Source organism: Aegilops tauschii, chromosome 7 (assembly GCF_002575655.3).
Source record: "Aegilops tauschii subsp. strangulata cultivar AL8/78 chromosome 7, Aet v6.0, whole genome shotgun sequence".
NCBI classification, from domain to species: Eukaryota; Viridiplantae; Streptophyta; class Magnoliopsida; order Poales; family Poaceae; genus Aegilops; species Aegilops tauschii.
In genome coordinates this window covers 425,036,765-425,052,520 of record NC_053041.3, presented here as the reverse complement: position 1 = coordinate 425,052,520, position 15,756 = coordinate 425,036,765, and positions in this window count along the sequence as shown.

The window sequence follows — 15,756 nt, the reverse complement described above, 5'->3', positions numbered from 1 at the left end:
CGAGGCTTAAGTAAATTTTCAAGATCATAAGAAAAATCACCCCAATCATGATCATTGCAATAAGTAGTGGACATAGCAAAACTAGCATCCCCAAGCTTAGGGTTTTGCATATTATTAGCACAATTGACATCAATAGAATTTATAGTAAAACCATTGCAATCATGCTTTTTATTCAAGGAGCTATCATGAATCACTTCACAAATTTCTTCATCACAATTTTTAGATTCACGAATTTCAAGCAAAACTTCATAAAGATAATCTAGTGCACAAAACTCACTAGCAATTGGTTCATCATAATTGCATCTCTTTAAAAGCTTAGCAAGTGGATGAGGATCCATAGACTTAGATTTTTAGCAAGCGAAGATGCAAGCAAATAGAGGGCACATGGTAACACAAACAAAGATAGTAAACGAGCAAAAAGACAACTGAAAAAGACAAACGGAAGAAGGGCGAAGAAAAAGGCAAATCTTTTCGAAAATCATTTTAGAAGTGGGGGAGAGGAAAACGAGAGGCGAATGGCGAATAATGTAATGCGAGAGATGAGAGTTTATGATGGGTACTTGGTATGTCTTGACTTGGCGTAGATCTCCCCGGCAACGGCGCCAGAAATTGGCAAGTTGACGGGAAGCAAATCTTGACTTGGCGTAAATCTCCCCGGCAACAGCGCCAGAAATTCTTCCTGCTACTTCTTGAGCTTGTGTTGGTTTTTCCCTTGAAGAGGAAAGGGTGATGCAGCAAAGTAGAGATAAGTATTTCCCTCGGTTTGAGAACCAAGGTATCAATCCAGTAGGAGACAACGCACAAATCACCTAATACCTGCACAAACAATCAAACACTTGCACCCAACGCGATAAAGGGGTTGTCAATCCCTTCACGGTTACTTGCAAAAGTGAGATCTGATAGAGATAGATAAACGGTAAAGTAAACATTTTTGGTATTTTTGGTTTATAGATCGGAAAGTAAAAGATTGCAAAATAGTAGATCAGAAACAAATATTATAGATCGGAAACTTATATGATGGAAAATAGACCCGGGGGCCATAGGTTTCACTAGAGGCTTCTCTCAAGATAGCAAATAATACGGTGGATGAACAAATTACTGACGAGCAATTGATAGAAAAGCGCAAAGTTATGACGTATCTAAGGCAATGATCATGAATATAGGCATCACGTCCGTGTCAAGTAGACCAAACCGATTTTGCATCTACTACTATTACTCCACACATCGACCGACTCCTGCCTGCATCTAGAGTATTAAATTCATGAAGAACTGAGTAACGCATTAAGTAAGATGACATGATGTAGAGGAATAAACTCAAGCAATATGATGAAAACCCCATCTTTTTATCCTCGATGGCAACAATACAATACGTGCCTTGCTGCCCCTATTGTCACTGGGAAAGGACACCGCAAGATTGAACCCAAAGCTAAGCACATCTCCCATTGCAAGAAAAACCAATCTAGTTGGCCAAACCAAACCGATAGTTCGAAGAGAATTACAAAGATATCAAATCATGCATAGAAGAATTCAGAGAAGATTCAAATATCATTCATAGATAAGCTGATCATAAATCCACAATTCATCAGATCTCGGCAAACACACCGCAAAAAAGTATTATATTGAATAGATCTCCAAGAACATCGAGGAGAACATGGTATTGAGAATCAAAGAGAGAGGAGAAGCCATCTAGCTACTAGCTATGGACCCGTAGGTCTGTGGTAAACTACCCATGCTTCATCGGAAGGGCAATAGAGTTGATGTAGAAGCCCTCCGTGATCGAATCCCCCTCCGGCAGGGTGCCGGAAAAGATCCCTAGATGGGATCTCACGGGTACAGAAGGTTGCGGCGGTGGAAAAGTCTTTTCGTGGATGCTTCTGGAGGTTTGGGGATATATGAGTATATATAGGCGAAAGAATTAGGTCAGGAGAGGCACGAGGGGCCCACAAGGGTGGGGGCGCGCCCTACCCCCCTGGGCGCGCCTCCGTCCTTGTGGCCGCCTCGTAGCTTCCCTAACTTGCACTCCAAGTCTTCTGGGTGTCTTCTGGTCTAAGAAAAATCATCGCGAAAGTTTTATTCCGTTTGGACTCCGTTTGGTATTCCTTTTCTGCGAAACTCAAAGAAGGAAAAAAACAGGAACTGGCACTGGGCTCTAGGTTAGTCCCAAAAATAATATAAAATAACATATTAATGCATATAGAACATCCAAAACAGATAATATAATAGCTGGAACAATTAAAAATTATAGATACGTTGAAGACGTATCAGACACCATGCTCTTTAAACCATCTAGTCTTTATCTTTACCTAATAATAAAGCACCGACCGCTTCTGCCCGCTCACTGTCACGATGTTTTTGCAAAAAAGTCCTTGTACTTTTTGGTAATTGAACCCACAGTCCCTTTTTAAGTCGATCTGAGAAAACGCTTCATTTTTACAAAAAACCCTCTATTAAACAAAAACAACCAAAACAATCCTTCGCCTCTTCCCCTGCTCTCGCCATCACCCGCAGAACTCCACCCAATCCCTCGCTCGCTCGTCGAGATCCAAGCCGGCCGAAGCGGCTGAAAGTGGACGCGCGCGGGAGGAGGTGTTCAGGGAGCGCGAGCTGCAGGTGGCCACCATTCTCGTGGACCTGCCGTCCATCGTGTGGGCAAGCAACCGTCACCGCCGCTAGCAGCTGAAGTAGCAGGCGTGGCTGGTCCCAGCGGTGCCACCGACCAAGAAGCGCGCGGCCGATGACGATAGGAGCAAGGGCGTCGCCTGCCCGGATACCCCACTCGCCTTCCCAGAGGACGACGAGCATGGCGAGGCATCGGCAGGGCGCTGTGTGGCCCTCCAGAGGAGGAAGGCCGAAGTCGTAGCGAGGGGAGCAGATGGTGATGATTCGTGGCAGCCGATGCAGGAGATGGACTTGGCGGCGGAAGGCAGGGATTCTGAGGAGGGGAGCGACAGGGAAGGTACAGGGTTAGCGACATTGCATGGCCGCGCGTGCTGCTTCGAGCAGGATGACGCGAGGAGGGAAAAGGGAAGGAGGAGAGGTGGAGCTCGCGCGGCGGGGACAGCGGCAGGGGCGCGGGCAGTGCAAGGGGCGGCAACGCCATGGATCAGGCGAGGTAGCTGCTCCATGGCTGCGAGCTGTGTGTGTGGCAGCGGGCACGAGAATGAAGAGGGGGAGAGTGGGGATCGAGGGCAGCTTTTTTTTTTGAGAAAAGGACCGAGGGGAGCTAGGGTTATACGGCGTTGGCTGGGCCTTGGACTGGCCTAGCTAGAAGCTATGTCTTGGCTTCCTCTCTCTCTCCCTTCTTTTCCATCAACAGAAAAATAGAAAGAAAGAAAAAAGAGAAAAGAAAATGTTAGAAAAGGAATTTGGGAATGGGGTCAATTTTCCTGGACTCACAAAAATGAGCTTGGCCCAAGAAAAGTAGGACTAGACATGCGTCTGAAGTTTGAATTTAGGACTAGATTTAAGAAGTGTCCAAAATGTTGAGAATTTTGGCGGAGCTTGGGAAAATGATAAAAGAATTTATGGGAAAATTTTGAGGCCAAGATTTGAGGTAGAAAATGTATGGGATTTATTTTGCAAGTGTGTTATGGTTAACTCCAAATTAGTTCCCCCATTTTAAATGGATCAAAGATCTATGCAATTTATTTATTTGAATTTTAATTTGGGTTGTAAATATTTATTAGCATGATGACATGATGATGCAAAAATAAAAAAATGAAACAAACAATATAATAGCAATTACGAAAAGAAATCTAGAGAATTGGTCTCGGTCTGTTACAACTGGGTGGGAAGGGGAGGATACGCGATGTGGGCCTAGGCAATGTCGCTGGGCAGCACAGGGAGACTTGAGAATGGGGAACGGGGGAGGGGAGATGAGTTTGTGTGTGCGCGCGCCTTTTTTACGTAGGAAAAGAGAGTGCGTGTTCGTTTAGGCTAATCCTAATAATTAAAAAAATAAATAGAATAAGAGCATCTACAATTGTGATGGGCAAATCCGAGCCCTCAAACGCCCGAGGACGCGCCCAGGCGCGTCCGCGGGCACTGACCGAGCACTTCTCAAATCCTGTCGTCCACATTTGTGTGTCTCATATCCGGTACCCTATATTCATACTAAGCATGCAAATAAAACTAAACAACGCAGATCATCAAACGGACATAGAATCGGACATAGAAATACACATTCCGATCATCAAAAGACCACCAAAATTCACATAATTCACATAAACGACGGACAGGTTTAAACTAGATTACTAAAAACTTAAATTTAAACAGAGACGGTGGAGCTTCATCACTTCCTCGCCGGGCCTTCGCCCTTCCGGTCACCGGCGCAGCTGTAGGCGTCCGCGGCTGGTGGAGGGTCTTGGTCGTCCGAGGAGGAGGTGCAGCCGTCGCCATCGTCGTAGTCGAAGTCGGAGATGACGATGAGCCCCTTCATCTGATGGACCGGCCTGTCCTGCTCCCACTTCAACTTGGCGAACCGAGCCTTCTCAGCTGCTGCCTCCTTCGCCTGGCGCTCCGACGGCTCAATTGTAAGCCAGAGTGCCTTGGCGTTCTTCCGTCGGAGGCGGCGAGCGTCCGTCTCCGCCATTGTGAGGGACCGGTGGTAGACCGATGCGAGCAGTCGCGCATCCTTGTCGGGCTCCGCCTGCATCATGCGGCGGCGGCGCGCGAATTGCTCCGCCGCATCCCTCTCCCGTGCACGCTGCCTCTCGCGCCACGGGCACTAGCACCCACCACTGGCCGCGTGGAGGAGCAGTCGGCGAGTGTCTTGGCATTGCTGCGCGCGGGCTGGGAGGGTCCAACTCCAGCTTCCGCGCTGTGCTGGTGCAGGAGCTGCGGCGACGCTCCAGATCCGGAGCTGCCGCCGGTGTCCACCTTGGACCGCTCCAACGCAATGCGGAGGGCCATATCCTCCTCGTAGTCGAGCTCGGAGCCGGGGTCGCTGCCGGAGCTGGACATCAAGTGGATGGGATCGAAATCGGAGAGGCAGAGGAAAGGACGGAGAGAGAAAGAATAAGCTAGGGTTCGGAGCGAGCCGCCCGGATTGGGATTTTTATGGGACAGATGTGGGGTCGATGATGGGTCGGGCCATCAGGAGGACGCGCCCGGGCGTGCCCGGGCCGCCCCATACCCACTCTATATTTGGGCTGGATATGAGCGGTGCCGGTCAGCCCGGACGTTTGTCCGCGATTTGAGAGGTCCGGTTGGGTCGGATTTTTTTACTAGACAGTGAACGGACGGCCTATCCCAGCGTTTAAAATGAGTATAAGAGGTCCGGCTGTAGATGATCTAACTCTTCCCAACCAAACGATGAACTCCATCTAAGAAAATCAACATAGTAAAAATAGTTAAAAATGTAAATAGGTTTATATATGTTCACATTTTAAAAACAGTCAAAAATGAAAAAAAACATTTTATTAGAAAATATGCATTTACAAATGTTCGTAAAACTCAAAACATTCACAATATTACAAAAGTTTAAATACTTTTCTCCTTAAAAAAACATTCCAATTTTCATAAAAGGTAAAAACGATTCACAAACTATTCCATGAAACACTACTCTTCCATCAGATGGAGAATGCTAAGATGACTTTTTAACATTCACACTTCAAAATCCGAAAAAGCAATAATCTATGTTAGCTTATTACATATGTTTATTAGGATTAACTATAAACTATGGTCTGTAATAGCACACATGGATCGGGTTTTGTGAGTTTGAACGCTTGCAACGCTCAAACATTTAGTCTAGTGAACCAATCTGTGATTGGATGGTTAGGTGAACAGTAGTATCGCCAGCCCATCATAATTTAAATTTTGATGCTCGCATTTATCCTGGATTTATTTTAGAAATTCCGACGATGCGTGTTCAGTGAGAGGAAACGTTCTCATCGACTACTAGGCGCCTACTCTGACTTTGTAAAATCTCAAAATGATATGCCGGCTCAGTCTCTCGGAGGTGCTCATAGGGGTAGGATGTGCGTGTAGCGTTCATATGGGTAAGAGCATCTCCACTAGGCCTCCCAAGACGGCACCCAAGCCACTTTTTGGGCGCCGGCAGGCAAAAAACGTCCCACTCATGCCCCCAAGTCCTTGTTTTTGTCGGATTGGGACAAAAATGGCCCCGGCGACCGCAGCCCACACCCAGCCCACCGGGGGCACTTGGGGCCGATGGCACTACTTTTTGCATGCCTAAACCCCACAGGTCAGCCTCTCTTCCCTCTCTCTCTCTCTCCTCCTGCAGGCCCACCGACATGCAAAAAATAATCTCCTGCTACGCCTCTCTCCCCGCTCGCCGCCCGCCGCTCTGTGCCGTCCTGCCTCCTCGCGCCGCCCCGCTTCCTCGCCGCCCCGGCTGCGCTCGCCGCCCGCCTCCTCGGTAGCTCCCCGCCTCCTCGCGCCGCCCTGCTTCCTCGCCGCCCGCCTCCTCGGCAGCTTCCCGCCTCCTCACGCCGCCCCACTTCCTCGCCGCTCCGGCCGCGCTCGTCGCTCGCCTCCTCGCCGCCCTGCCTCCTCGAGCCGCCCCACCTCCTCGCCGCCTTGACTTCTTCCAGCACGCGGCGGCCGCGGCGCTCGACGCGTTTGTCACCCGTGCCCTAGCCTCCCACCCCACCCCCGTCGCGCTCTTCCGCCTTTCCCAGACCTCCTTCCACGGCCGCGTCCCCGCGGCCGAGGCCTGGTTCCGGCAGCTCGCCGCCAAGCGCGCCCGCGAGGTTTCCCTCTGCTTCTCGCCCGAGTGGTGCCACGACGCGCTCGCCGACCCCCTTCTCGGCTGCCCAGCCCTCCAGGTCCTCGCCCTTGACAAGTGCCACCTCTCCGACGCCGGGGCCTCAGCCGCCGCCGCCGCCCTCACCGAGCTCACCCTGTCGGAAACCTGCATTTCCGAGGCCGCCCTTCAGAGCGTACTCTCCGGCTGCCCCGCGCGGCCAGCAGCTTCAACGCTCGACGGCTGCGGCATCTTCCAGCGCGCGGCGGCCGCGGCGCTCGACACGTTCGAGGAGGGGAGCAGCGGCCGACCCGGCGCCCGTGCGTGCCAACGGCGCCACCTCTTCGACGACAACGACATGGATGCTTGGGGGTGGACACGGCTGGGAAAATTTTCATCCCCAGGCTTAAATTTTCGCCGGCAGCCCCCCAAGCGGCGAAAAAATGGCTCAACGGCTGGAGATGCTCTAAATGTATCCAGAACTATGTTAGTTGGGAGCCCCTCAGGCTTATCAGAGTTTAGCTCATCCTGGCCGTCGGATCGAAAGTTTGATGCGTTCTGGTCCGTCGGATCGAGCCTTCGGACGATCTGGGCCGCTGGATGGAGAGGAGACATTGCTACAATGAATAGTAGTCGAAAACGCGTGCCACCGCGTGCAATTCCGGTGCCCCGCCGGGGGCATTTCTGTCATTTCGCATGACTGGGAAAATATCCCATAGCGAGCGCCTGGCCGCCTCTCCCCCGCAGACCCGCGCTCGCACCCCGTCCTCCCGCATCCCAGCCCCGCTCGCCCCTGCCCTCTCCCTCCAAACCCTAGCCCCGACCTCGCAGTCCCGCCCACTTCGCCGCCACCAACGCCCCGCAGACCTCGCCGCCGCCGACGCCCCTCAGACCGCGCCGCCGTGGACCCTAGCCGCCTCCTCCTCCCGCACCTCCTCCCCCACGTGCCCACTCTCGTCTCTTCCCCGATCCCCTCCCAACCCTAGCAGCCGCCGTCGCACTCTCGTCCTCCTCTCCTCCCATCCCTCCCCCCGATCTGAATCCTCCCCCAGAACCCGACCCATGGCGCCGCCCAGCTCGACGCCCTCGGCCGTCGCCCAGCTCACCACCTCGCGCAGTCCCGCCCATGCCCCCCGCCCCGCCCTCTTCGTCGCCGCCGACAGCGCTCCCTCGTCGCGCTCGCTGCCCCGTCCACCATTCGCCTCCCACTCCTGCCCGTCCCCGTGCACCATCCTCCCCCGACGTCGTCTGCAGGATGCACTCAGCCGTCAGAGCTGGATCGCACGACCTCCGCCTAGGCCGCGCCCGAGGCCGACGAGGAGGCCACGACCATCAGGAGCCCGCGCAAGGGCACCGCATTCGGGAAGATGAAGTTGGCTCCCAAGGCGGCGACGGGCAAGAAGCAGCAAAAGTGGTGAGAGGCTAGGGTTTGTCTTCGTCCAGGGAACTGCAGGTCGACCCCTTATCTCTCTCCTTTCTCTGTTCTTGTTTGTTTGTAGCATGGGCTTGTAGCTTTTTTGTCTTCTCTGCCTGGAGATCCTGTTGGATTCGGGCTATATTCCAAAGACTAGATTCCAAGCGGCCTTTTGTGCTCTCTGGATTGGCTAGATTCCAAGTATTAGGAATTTGTTGGCTCGATGGTCTGGCTAGGGTTCCAAAGATGGCCACTTTTTTGGGGCCTTTTGTGCTACCTTGCTTGGAATCGATGGGAGAGAGAAGGGTTTAGGTAGGTTCCAAATATTGGGATCTTTTGGATTGGTGGTTTGACTAGGTTCGAAAAAATGGGCTTTTGTTGCTGCCTTGTTAGCAAGGACCAATGAATCGATGGGAGACCAGCGAAAGGGATGCATTTCAAGGACTATATTGTTTTAGTTACTGCTGTAGATTTTCATTTTGTTGAATATGGGAGAATAGCGAAAGGGATGCATTTCAATTTTAATATTCTTACAGATGTTTTAATGGGAGTCTTTCAGATAATATCCAATTCATCTCTACATCCTCAATGGTTCAACAATCTTCGGGTTATGTGGCAGCGTTTGGGAAACTAGTGCTGCAAGATTTGCAATCTGTACAAAACAATAAGCTTTCATATTGATAGGTACTTGAAAGATGCAAACGATGGCTCTGCTTATTTGAAATTTCAGTACTATCATGTTCTAATATGTTTGTGCAAAAGATTTGAGAGTTAAAGCAAGGCTTGCTCTTTCTGATAAATCATGTTTCATTTTTATAACCAGGTCATCAGTGTTCCCTATATATCATTGATTGCGGTTAATTGAGAGGTGAAGACATCATGTTTGGCAATAACTCTCGCTTACACAAAGGTATATGCTCAATTCTTATGAATTAGGAAACTAGGCAGTACTACTGTTGATCTTTCTCTAGCAAGTTCAGGCCATGTGTCATCCAGAGTTATTTACGTGTTAATATTTGGTTCATTTGGATGCTAGATTCTTGGGTTTGGAGCTAGATTAGTGATGCCTCACCAATCTGGATGCTACCGCCGAGCCTGAGGATTTGGGCCTTATCGGACCACTCTGATGCCAGTTTAGATGTTTTTGATTATTTGCTCCTTATCGGACCACTCAAGTGGGTTCAGCCTCAAGGTTTGTTCCCTTTTATCCAGTCTTTGCTTCTAGCTGTATATCTGTTTTGACCCGACATGATTTAGAAGAGGAAATGGAAAATATGAGTGGGTTTGTTTAGGAGTGCTATGATGCTTACATGATTGTATAAATAGATTTTTCGCTGACCTCCAGTGCAGGTGGGTTATTGCATATCTGGCGTCCTCTTAATTTTATACGCCTTGGTGGCATTCAGTTGTTTATCTAACTCTTTATATGTTTATTTGGTTAATACTTGCTTCATTGGAGCCATTTTGTTTTTGTTCTGTATAGTTCCACCTGAGTCTAAATTATTATGCATTTGCTCACAAGAAAAGCAGTCAGGACTAGAAAGCTGCATTGTTATTCCTTTTCCCTGGTTTAGACTGTAGTGTCAGGTTCAGAGATGATTGTAGCAAGGTCAAGTTCCTTTTTTACTGCACATGGATGTTTTGAATATGTTCTACCAAAACATTTTCTAACTAACATGTTGATTTCATATTGTTGTTTTCTGTGACCTTTGATAGAAGGATCTGCTCATGTATTTTTCCTGTGTATATCTTTGTGCTACAAAAAGCATTTCTGTTAAATATTAATTCCTAAATAATTGTTTCTGATAAACAACGATGCCTTTCTTACACAGGTTGTTTGATGCGTTCGTGCTCGTCGGCGGGACGGTGCAAGGCGCAACTCCGACGCGGTTCCTTGCCGGTTGGACGGTGTTCAGGCGCAACCCTGGCGCGCACTGAGTACTGCCTCGGCTACAACCTCCCTCGGTGAGGTCCATCTTCCTCCCACTCCTCTGCTTCGACTACTGTATGGGACATGGCCATGGCTATATTGATGAGGTGCTCGTCTGGTTGATGCTCTATGCCCTACTCATGCATCGCTTCCTACTTGAGCTCTGTAGTTGTGGATCCATGCCATTTTAGGGTTTGCAGGCTGTTGTTCATGTTTAGTTGCTATCATAGGAGCTCATGTGATGCTCTGGTTTACATGTGGATGCCCTGGTCCTATAGCTATGCTCCTGGATTTGCTAGATTGATCAGTGGCGTTCGTGCTAGGGCGATGATGATTAATCGTGGCTGAAATAAGTGTGCCTTTGAGCAATCGTGGTACCTGTGTGTATCAGGTTGGATCCTCCCTCTTGTCTCTAGAATCCTTTTTGATCCTGTGATACTTGTTGTTGTCCTTGGATGGTCATTCTTGTTGAGTGATAACCAGGGCAGCTCCATTGTATGAACAGATTGATCTGGTGATAAGAGATGACGGGGGTAGGTTATATGATCGAGGAAAGGTGAATCTGAGCCCGCTATGCAATGAACCCTGAATCCAGAAAAACGAGACCGATCGGAATCCCTGGCTCCTCAGCGATTTGTCGAAGTGACTATTGATGACCTACAGGTCTCAATCTTGATTTCCTTGTAGACTAAAAGCTGAGATGCCATGTCTTTGTGAGATGCCAATGCGATGATAATTTGATGCATGTAGCAGTTTTTTATTTTCATTGAAATGATTTTATAGATTCTGTAGTACCAATTTTCCTTGATTCTGTAGTACCAATTTTCCTAGATAGAGTGTTTTCTGTATTGTTTCAGAAACCCGTCCAGGCCAAAGCATCTGATCATTTTTATCAATTCTTTGATTTTTAGCATTTCATTATACATATTTCAGCTTATAGGTTCCCCCTTCTCCCTCTTTTTGCATGAGTCTGTTGTATTCATTATAATGTCCTGTTCTAATTTATTCACAAATATATTGAAAATGCTAATCTGAAGGCAGAACCTTAGTTAAGCTTGAACTTGTTTGCTGAGTATATTGTAAATCTTTGTCACACATTCTGGAAATGAATGGTTCCATGCAGCTTCTGGGCGCTCTCGGGTTTTGGGGACATCTTTGGTGAAATTAGATGGCTATGAAGCTTCTGGCAAATGACAAGTCATGCCTGCTACTGCAGTTCATCGCAGCCTGGCACTAACTCATAAAGGTCTTCGAGTCGGAAGACAGGATGATGCCCATCGACAACAAGTCCATTAAGCTCCATATCTGGAAATGGTATTTACTCTAGTCTGATCTACTATAACAATTACTACCAGCTGCATATGGAATGATGTGGCGCTTGAAATTACTTCGTGGAATGTGAATTTTGAGTCATATAAGGTTTATCTTGTGATAGACCTTAGTGTCGCATTCAATATTTCTTTATTTCCTATGAAAAAAGTTACATCATAAATGTAACCAAGTATAACAATAAGGAGAAAAATGGGGGCTCCGCTGCCATGTCTTAGAAGTCAGTATCCTCTTCAAAGGTCGTGCTATTAGATGGCGCCTCTTCAAATTCACAGCTGATCTTATTCCTATCAAGTTGATTTCGTCTTGCCGTACATATATTGCACTTTCAAGATGCTTGGGTGGAGAACTCAATGTGCTCTATGTATCTCCCAATTTGTTTGTTCAAGTTCGTGTGAGGCGGTCACTGTGAAGTAAAATCGATAAGGCGGATGAATTACGCCACTTCTTAGTATGCTTAGCGATTATGGCTTCGTAGTTGACTTTTCTTATGTGTTCTCGCTTTTAGTACCGAACTGCGTGTTCAATGCCCGTCTTTTGTGGTCGGATGAACGCACCGAGCTTGATCCTGTCTTCTAATCTGATGTTGATCTTGAGATCCATTGTGTTTTACTTCTGTCGCAATTGAATGCTTCTTTACTTAATTATTATCATGTATAAGTACAAATGCCATACTTAGGTTCCTGTGTGTGTAGTTGTATACCTCCTTTTTAGAATTGGATGAACACCCATAGTTCAGTTTGGGCTCATGCAGTGTGTTTTTTCTCGAATGCTTACTCTTGATGCTTCATGTGATTCAACATCGATAATTTCTTTTACTTAGTTTTTATGCATTTTATGTATTGTTTGTTGTCGAATAGATTCTGAACCGATGTACATGAACAAAAATAGATGATAATGTATCGATAAATTCCAATTATTTATGCATGATCATTTTGCTAGGCATTTTGCTGACAAAGGAAAAACCTGAAACTAATTTCCGTTTAACATAAACTCTAATATCTATACTGTACATACATTTTAGACATGTATATTTGTTCACTAACTATTTATTTTCTGTTGAAATGAATGGTAATACTTGATTTTCAATTTCCTAAATCTATATTATTCTTCTGTTGATAAAAATAATATTGGGGCACACCACATACTAATTCACTCAGTTTAGGTCTGTTTCCTTTGAGATTCACAAACAAGTGATGTAGAATTGATCCGAATTTTAAACAGACCTACACTTGAGTTTATGACTGCTTTTTATGTATTTTATTCTTTTACAGGAATGCATCCATAATCTTGGTATAAAATTTATCTGGATGGCTCAGAACCTTCAAATGGCATGGGTGAGATACAGTTTGCTGTATTCGGATTTTTTTCATCATCACAGGTTTGCAAATTTTGGTTATAATGCCAGTGTGTATTTTATGTTTCCATTTTCCATCAATTCATCTTGTAGAATCTCTGTGACCCTGAACGGTTGTTTGGAACTTCGGTTCAGTCATAGCCTGATTTTTGCTGCCAGTATTAGATTTGTGAAGTTGGCATTTGACTATGGATCAAAATATCCCCGGTTGCTCTATGGATCAAAGGTTTACATGATTTTCCGAGGAGGGGATATGGAAGCTGGTTCATAATATTTTAGGAGTTGTGATAGAACAAGAATGGTTTCACTACCCAGCCTAGAGCATCTATTTATTTTGCAGCGGAGAAAATCTCTTTAAGACTGTACGTATCATTGCCGATCAAATAGTACACATACTCCAATTGTTTGATGCTATTCCCTCTCATATATATAGCAAGGAATCAACTTTTTTTTTTGCGCATATATAGCAAGGAATCAACTTTATAGCTCTCATTTATTACATTTTGGTAGACCTCAGGAGAAAGTTCGCCTTCGTGCTCTGCCGTCTAAATGTGTTGATTCCCCTTGATGTGACCATACTGGATCTCACTGGTGGCTGCTCAACCTACAGGGGTCTCTCTCTGCCGATCTCCTTTTTGCAGCATAGAATGGCAGGAAATTTATCCATCCACCTGTGGTGAGAACTTGGTGTCACGTCTACCTGCCGAGCTGTCGCTGGTGCTAAAAATGGTGTTGCTGCAGCTGACAGATGCCATGGACCAAGTGCTATTCAGATGTAAGTTTCAGAGCCTATGATCATTGAATTTTCTTTCGAAGCTAAAATATTAGTCGTTCGTTTTGTATAGGAGTCTATTGGCTTAGATCGTTGTAATTTAGGAAATAAGTAAAAGCATTTAATACTTAAAAATAGTGTCAACAATGGTGAAAACATGCCAGGGTGTATTGTCTCCAAACTAATGATGGTATATTCTTATTTGGAGCTTCACTAAGCAGTTGTTCTTTAAAGATAGAAATATTTGATGCCATGGTGATTCCTCTATATTATTAGCATATTTAATCATTGCCATGATTATCTAGGTGGATATATAAATTGTTCTTTGTCGAGAATTTTCTTTCCAGTTGTTGGTTGACACCCACCTCCGAAAATGACCTTATTCGCCTCTTTATTTGTAAGCTAATCTCTCCATGATGCAGGACTCAAGTGTGTGTAAACCGTAAAGATTAGACCAATGGATATCAGAAAAAAGGAGCTCAATCAGGTATTTCACCATCTTATGCTACACCGTCATGTATGTTCACCTCTATGATGTATATTCACCTTCGTCCAAAACTGCAAGCCAATTTGTTTTGATATAAAACTTTGATATTTATTAGGTGAAGTTTTTGTTTGGTGGGTTGCTAACAAATTGCAGCTGGGTGTTGCACTGTTGGTACCTTTAATTCCTTGCTCTTAGCATCAACAAAGGTAAACGCTTTGGTGCATGCATATTTACTTGATTGTTCGTTGTCAAATATTTAGAATAAAAGGGATTTCACTCATGCAGCAGCTAGCCGAACGCCCAGGTCGTGGCCTGATGTGCTCACCAGCGGCGCTGGATATGCCCACTTCCTTTCTCGCGCAACGCCTTCCACCACCGCCTCCAACCTGACCTAGCTCTCCATTGCCTAACATCCCCACACTGGGTGTTCCAGGTTGTTGTCTGCCTCTCTCCGTCTCTTGATTCCCTCTTATTTTGTCATGTCCATGCTACGGTTCAGAGTAGAGCCCAGCGTGTTTTTTTCATGGTCAACAACACATACTGCTGATAGTTGTGGAGCTACTTCCCGTATGCATCTTCTTTTAGGATATTTTTTTCCATTGCTTTCAGTATTGGGAGATCCATCATACATGAATTGGGTAAACATTTGGGCTATACATAGCTCCGAGCTTGTGGTCGCAGTGCTATTGTTTAAGTTTATCTAAAAAACAACACTGAATGTGACTTTGGAAGTTTAAGTAGATGCAGACTATAACAGTAAATGTTTCAGCTAGCATGACGCAAACTTCTGGTTTTTGTGCAAATATTTTCATCGTATGTGTAAACTCTGATAAATGCCATGGTCGCTATGTGATTTTGCTTCTAAATATTTTATTTTTCCCTTAGAGATTGTCTGGGAATAGGTGTTATGATGGTGAAATGGTGTAGTTCACTAAGAGCTTATGATTTTGTAAAAACAGGAACACTTCGTTATGCACAACCGTTAAAGGTCCCGAAGAATCCTCCCAAGTTAGTTGAAGTGAATAGGCTGATTGAGATGCAAATACCAGAGAGGTAACCATGTTGTATATCTTGAGTTGCAGTATTGATCTTTCTTGTGGGAACAAGCTACAAATTTTCCCTATATTTCAGTGTTGACCTAGATTCTTTTTCATTCTTCAGTTCTATTCCTACAGAGTTTATCAGTGTGGAGCTAATAAAAATTTTCTGATTAGGATGTTTCATGGTAAAGGTTCCCCAAACAAGTATGGTCTATTGAACTATTTGTGTTTAATATATATGTTCTTAGGTCATCCAAAGCCAGAAATAAAAAATTCAGTATGATCTATTTTCTGGTTTTTTGTTGGTATGCACTAAAAAATGTGACCCAGTGTGGATGCCTATGGTACTTTTTTTTTTATTGCCATGGAAGGTAATTGTGATTTTTGGACTTTGAAATCATGTTTCTCCTTTGATCAGCAGTTGCTCAGAGTCTTTTTATTGCCATCAGTTTTCTGAAGTTATTCTCGAAAAGACGAGATGCCTATTCATATTCATATATTCAAATGGTATCTCATCTGTTCAAATTTGTTTTTTCAATATTGGTTGTCATGCTTAATCTGTGTTGTTCTGGATGCAGACTTACACCTTGGACCTGCTTGGCAGCAAAAAGATGAACCAAACCCAATGTGATTCACCATGTAGGTTTTTTTGGTGGAGCAAAATGACGAAGGTTCTGAGAATCAGAGGTAGTGTAGTATAGCTTATGACTACAGAGCTACC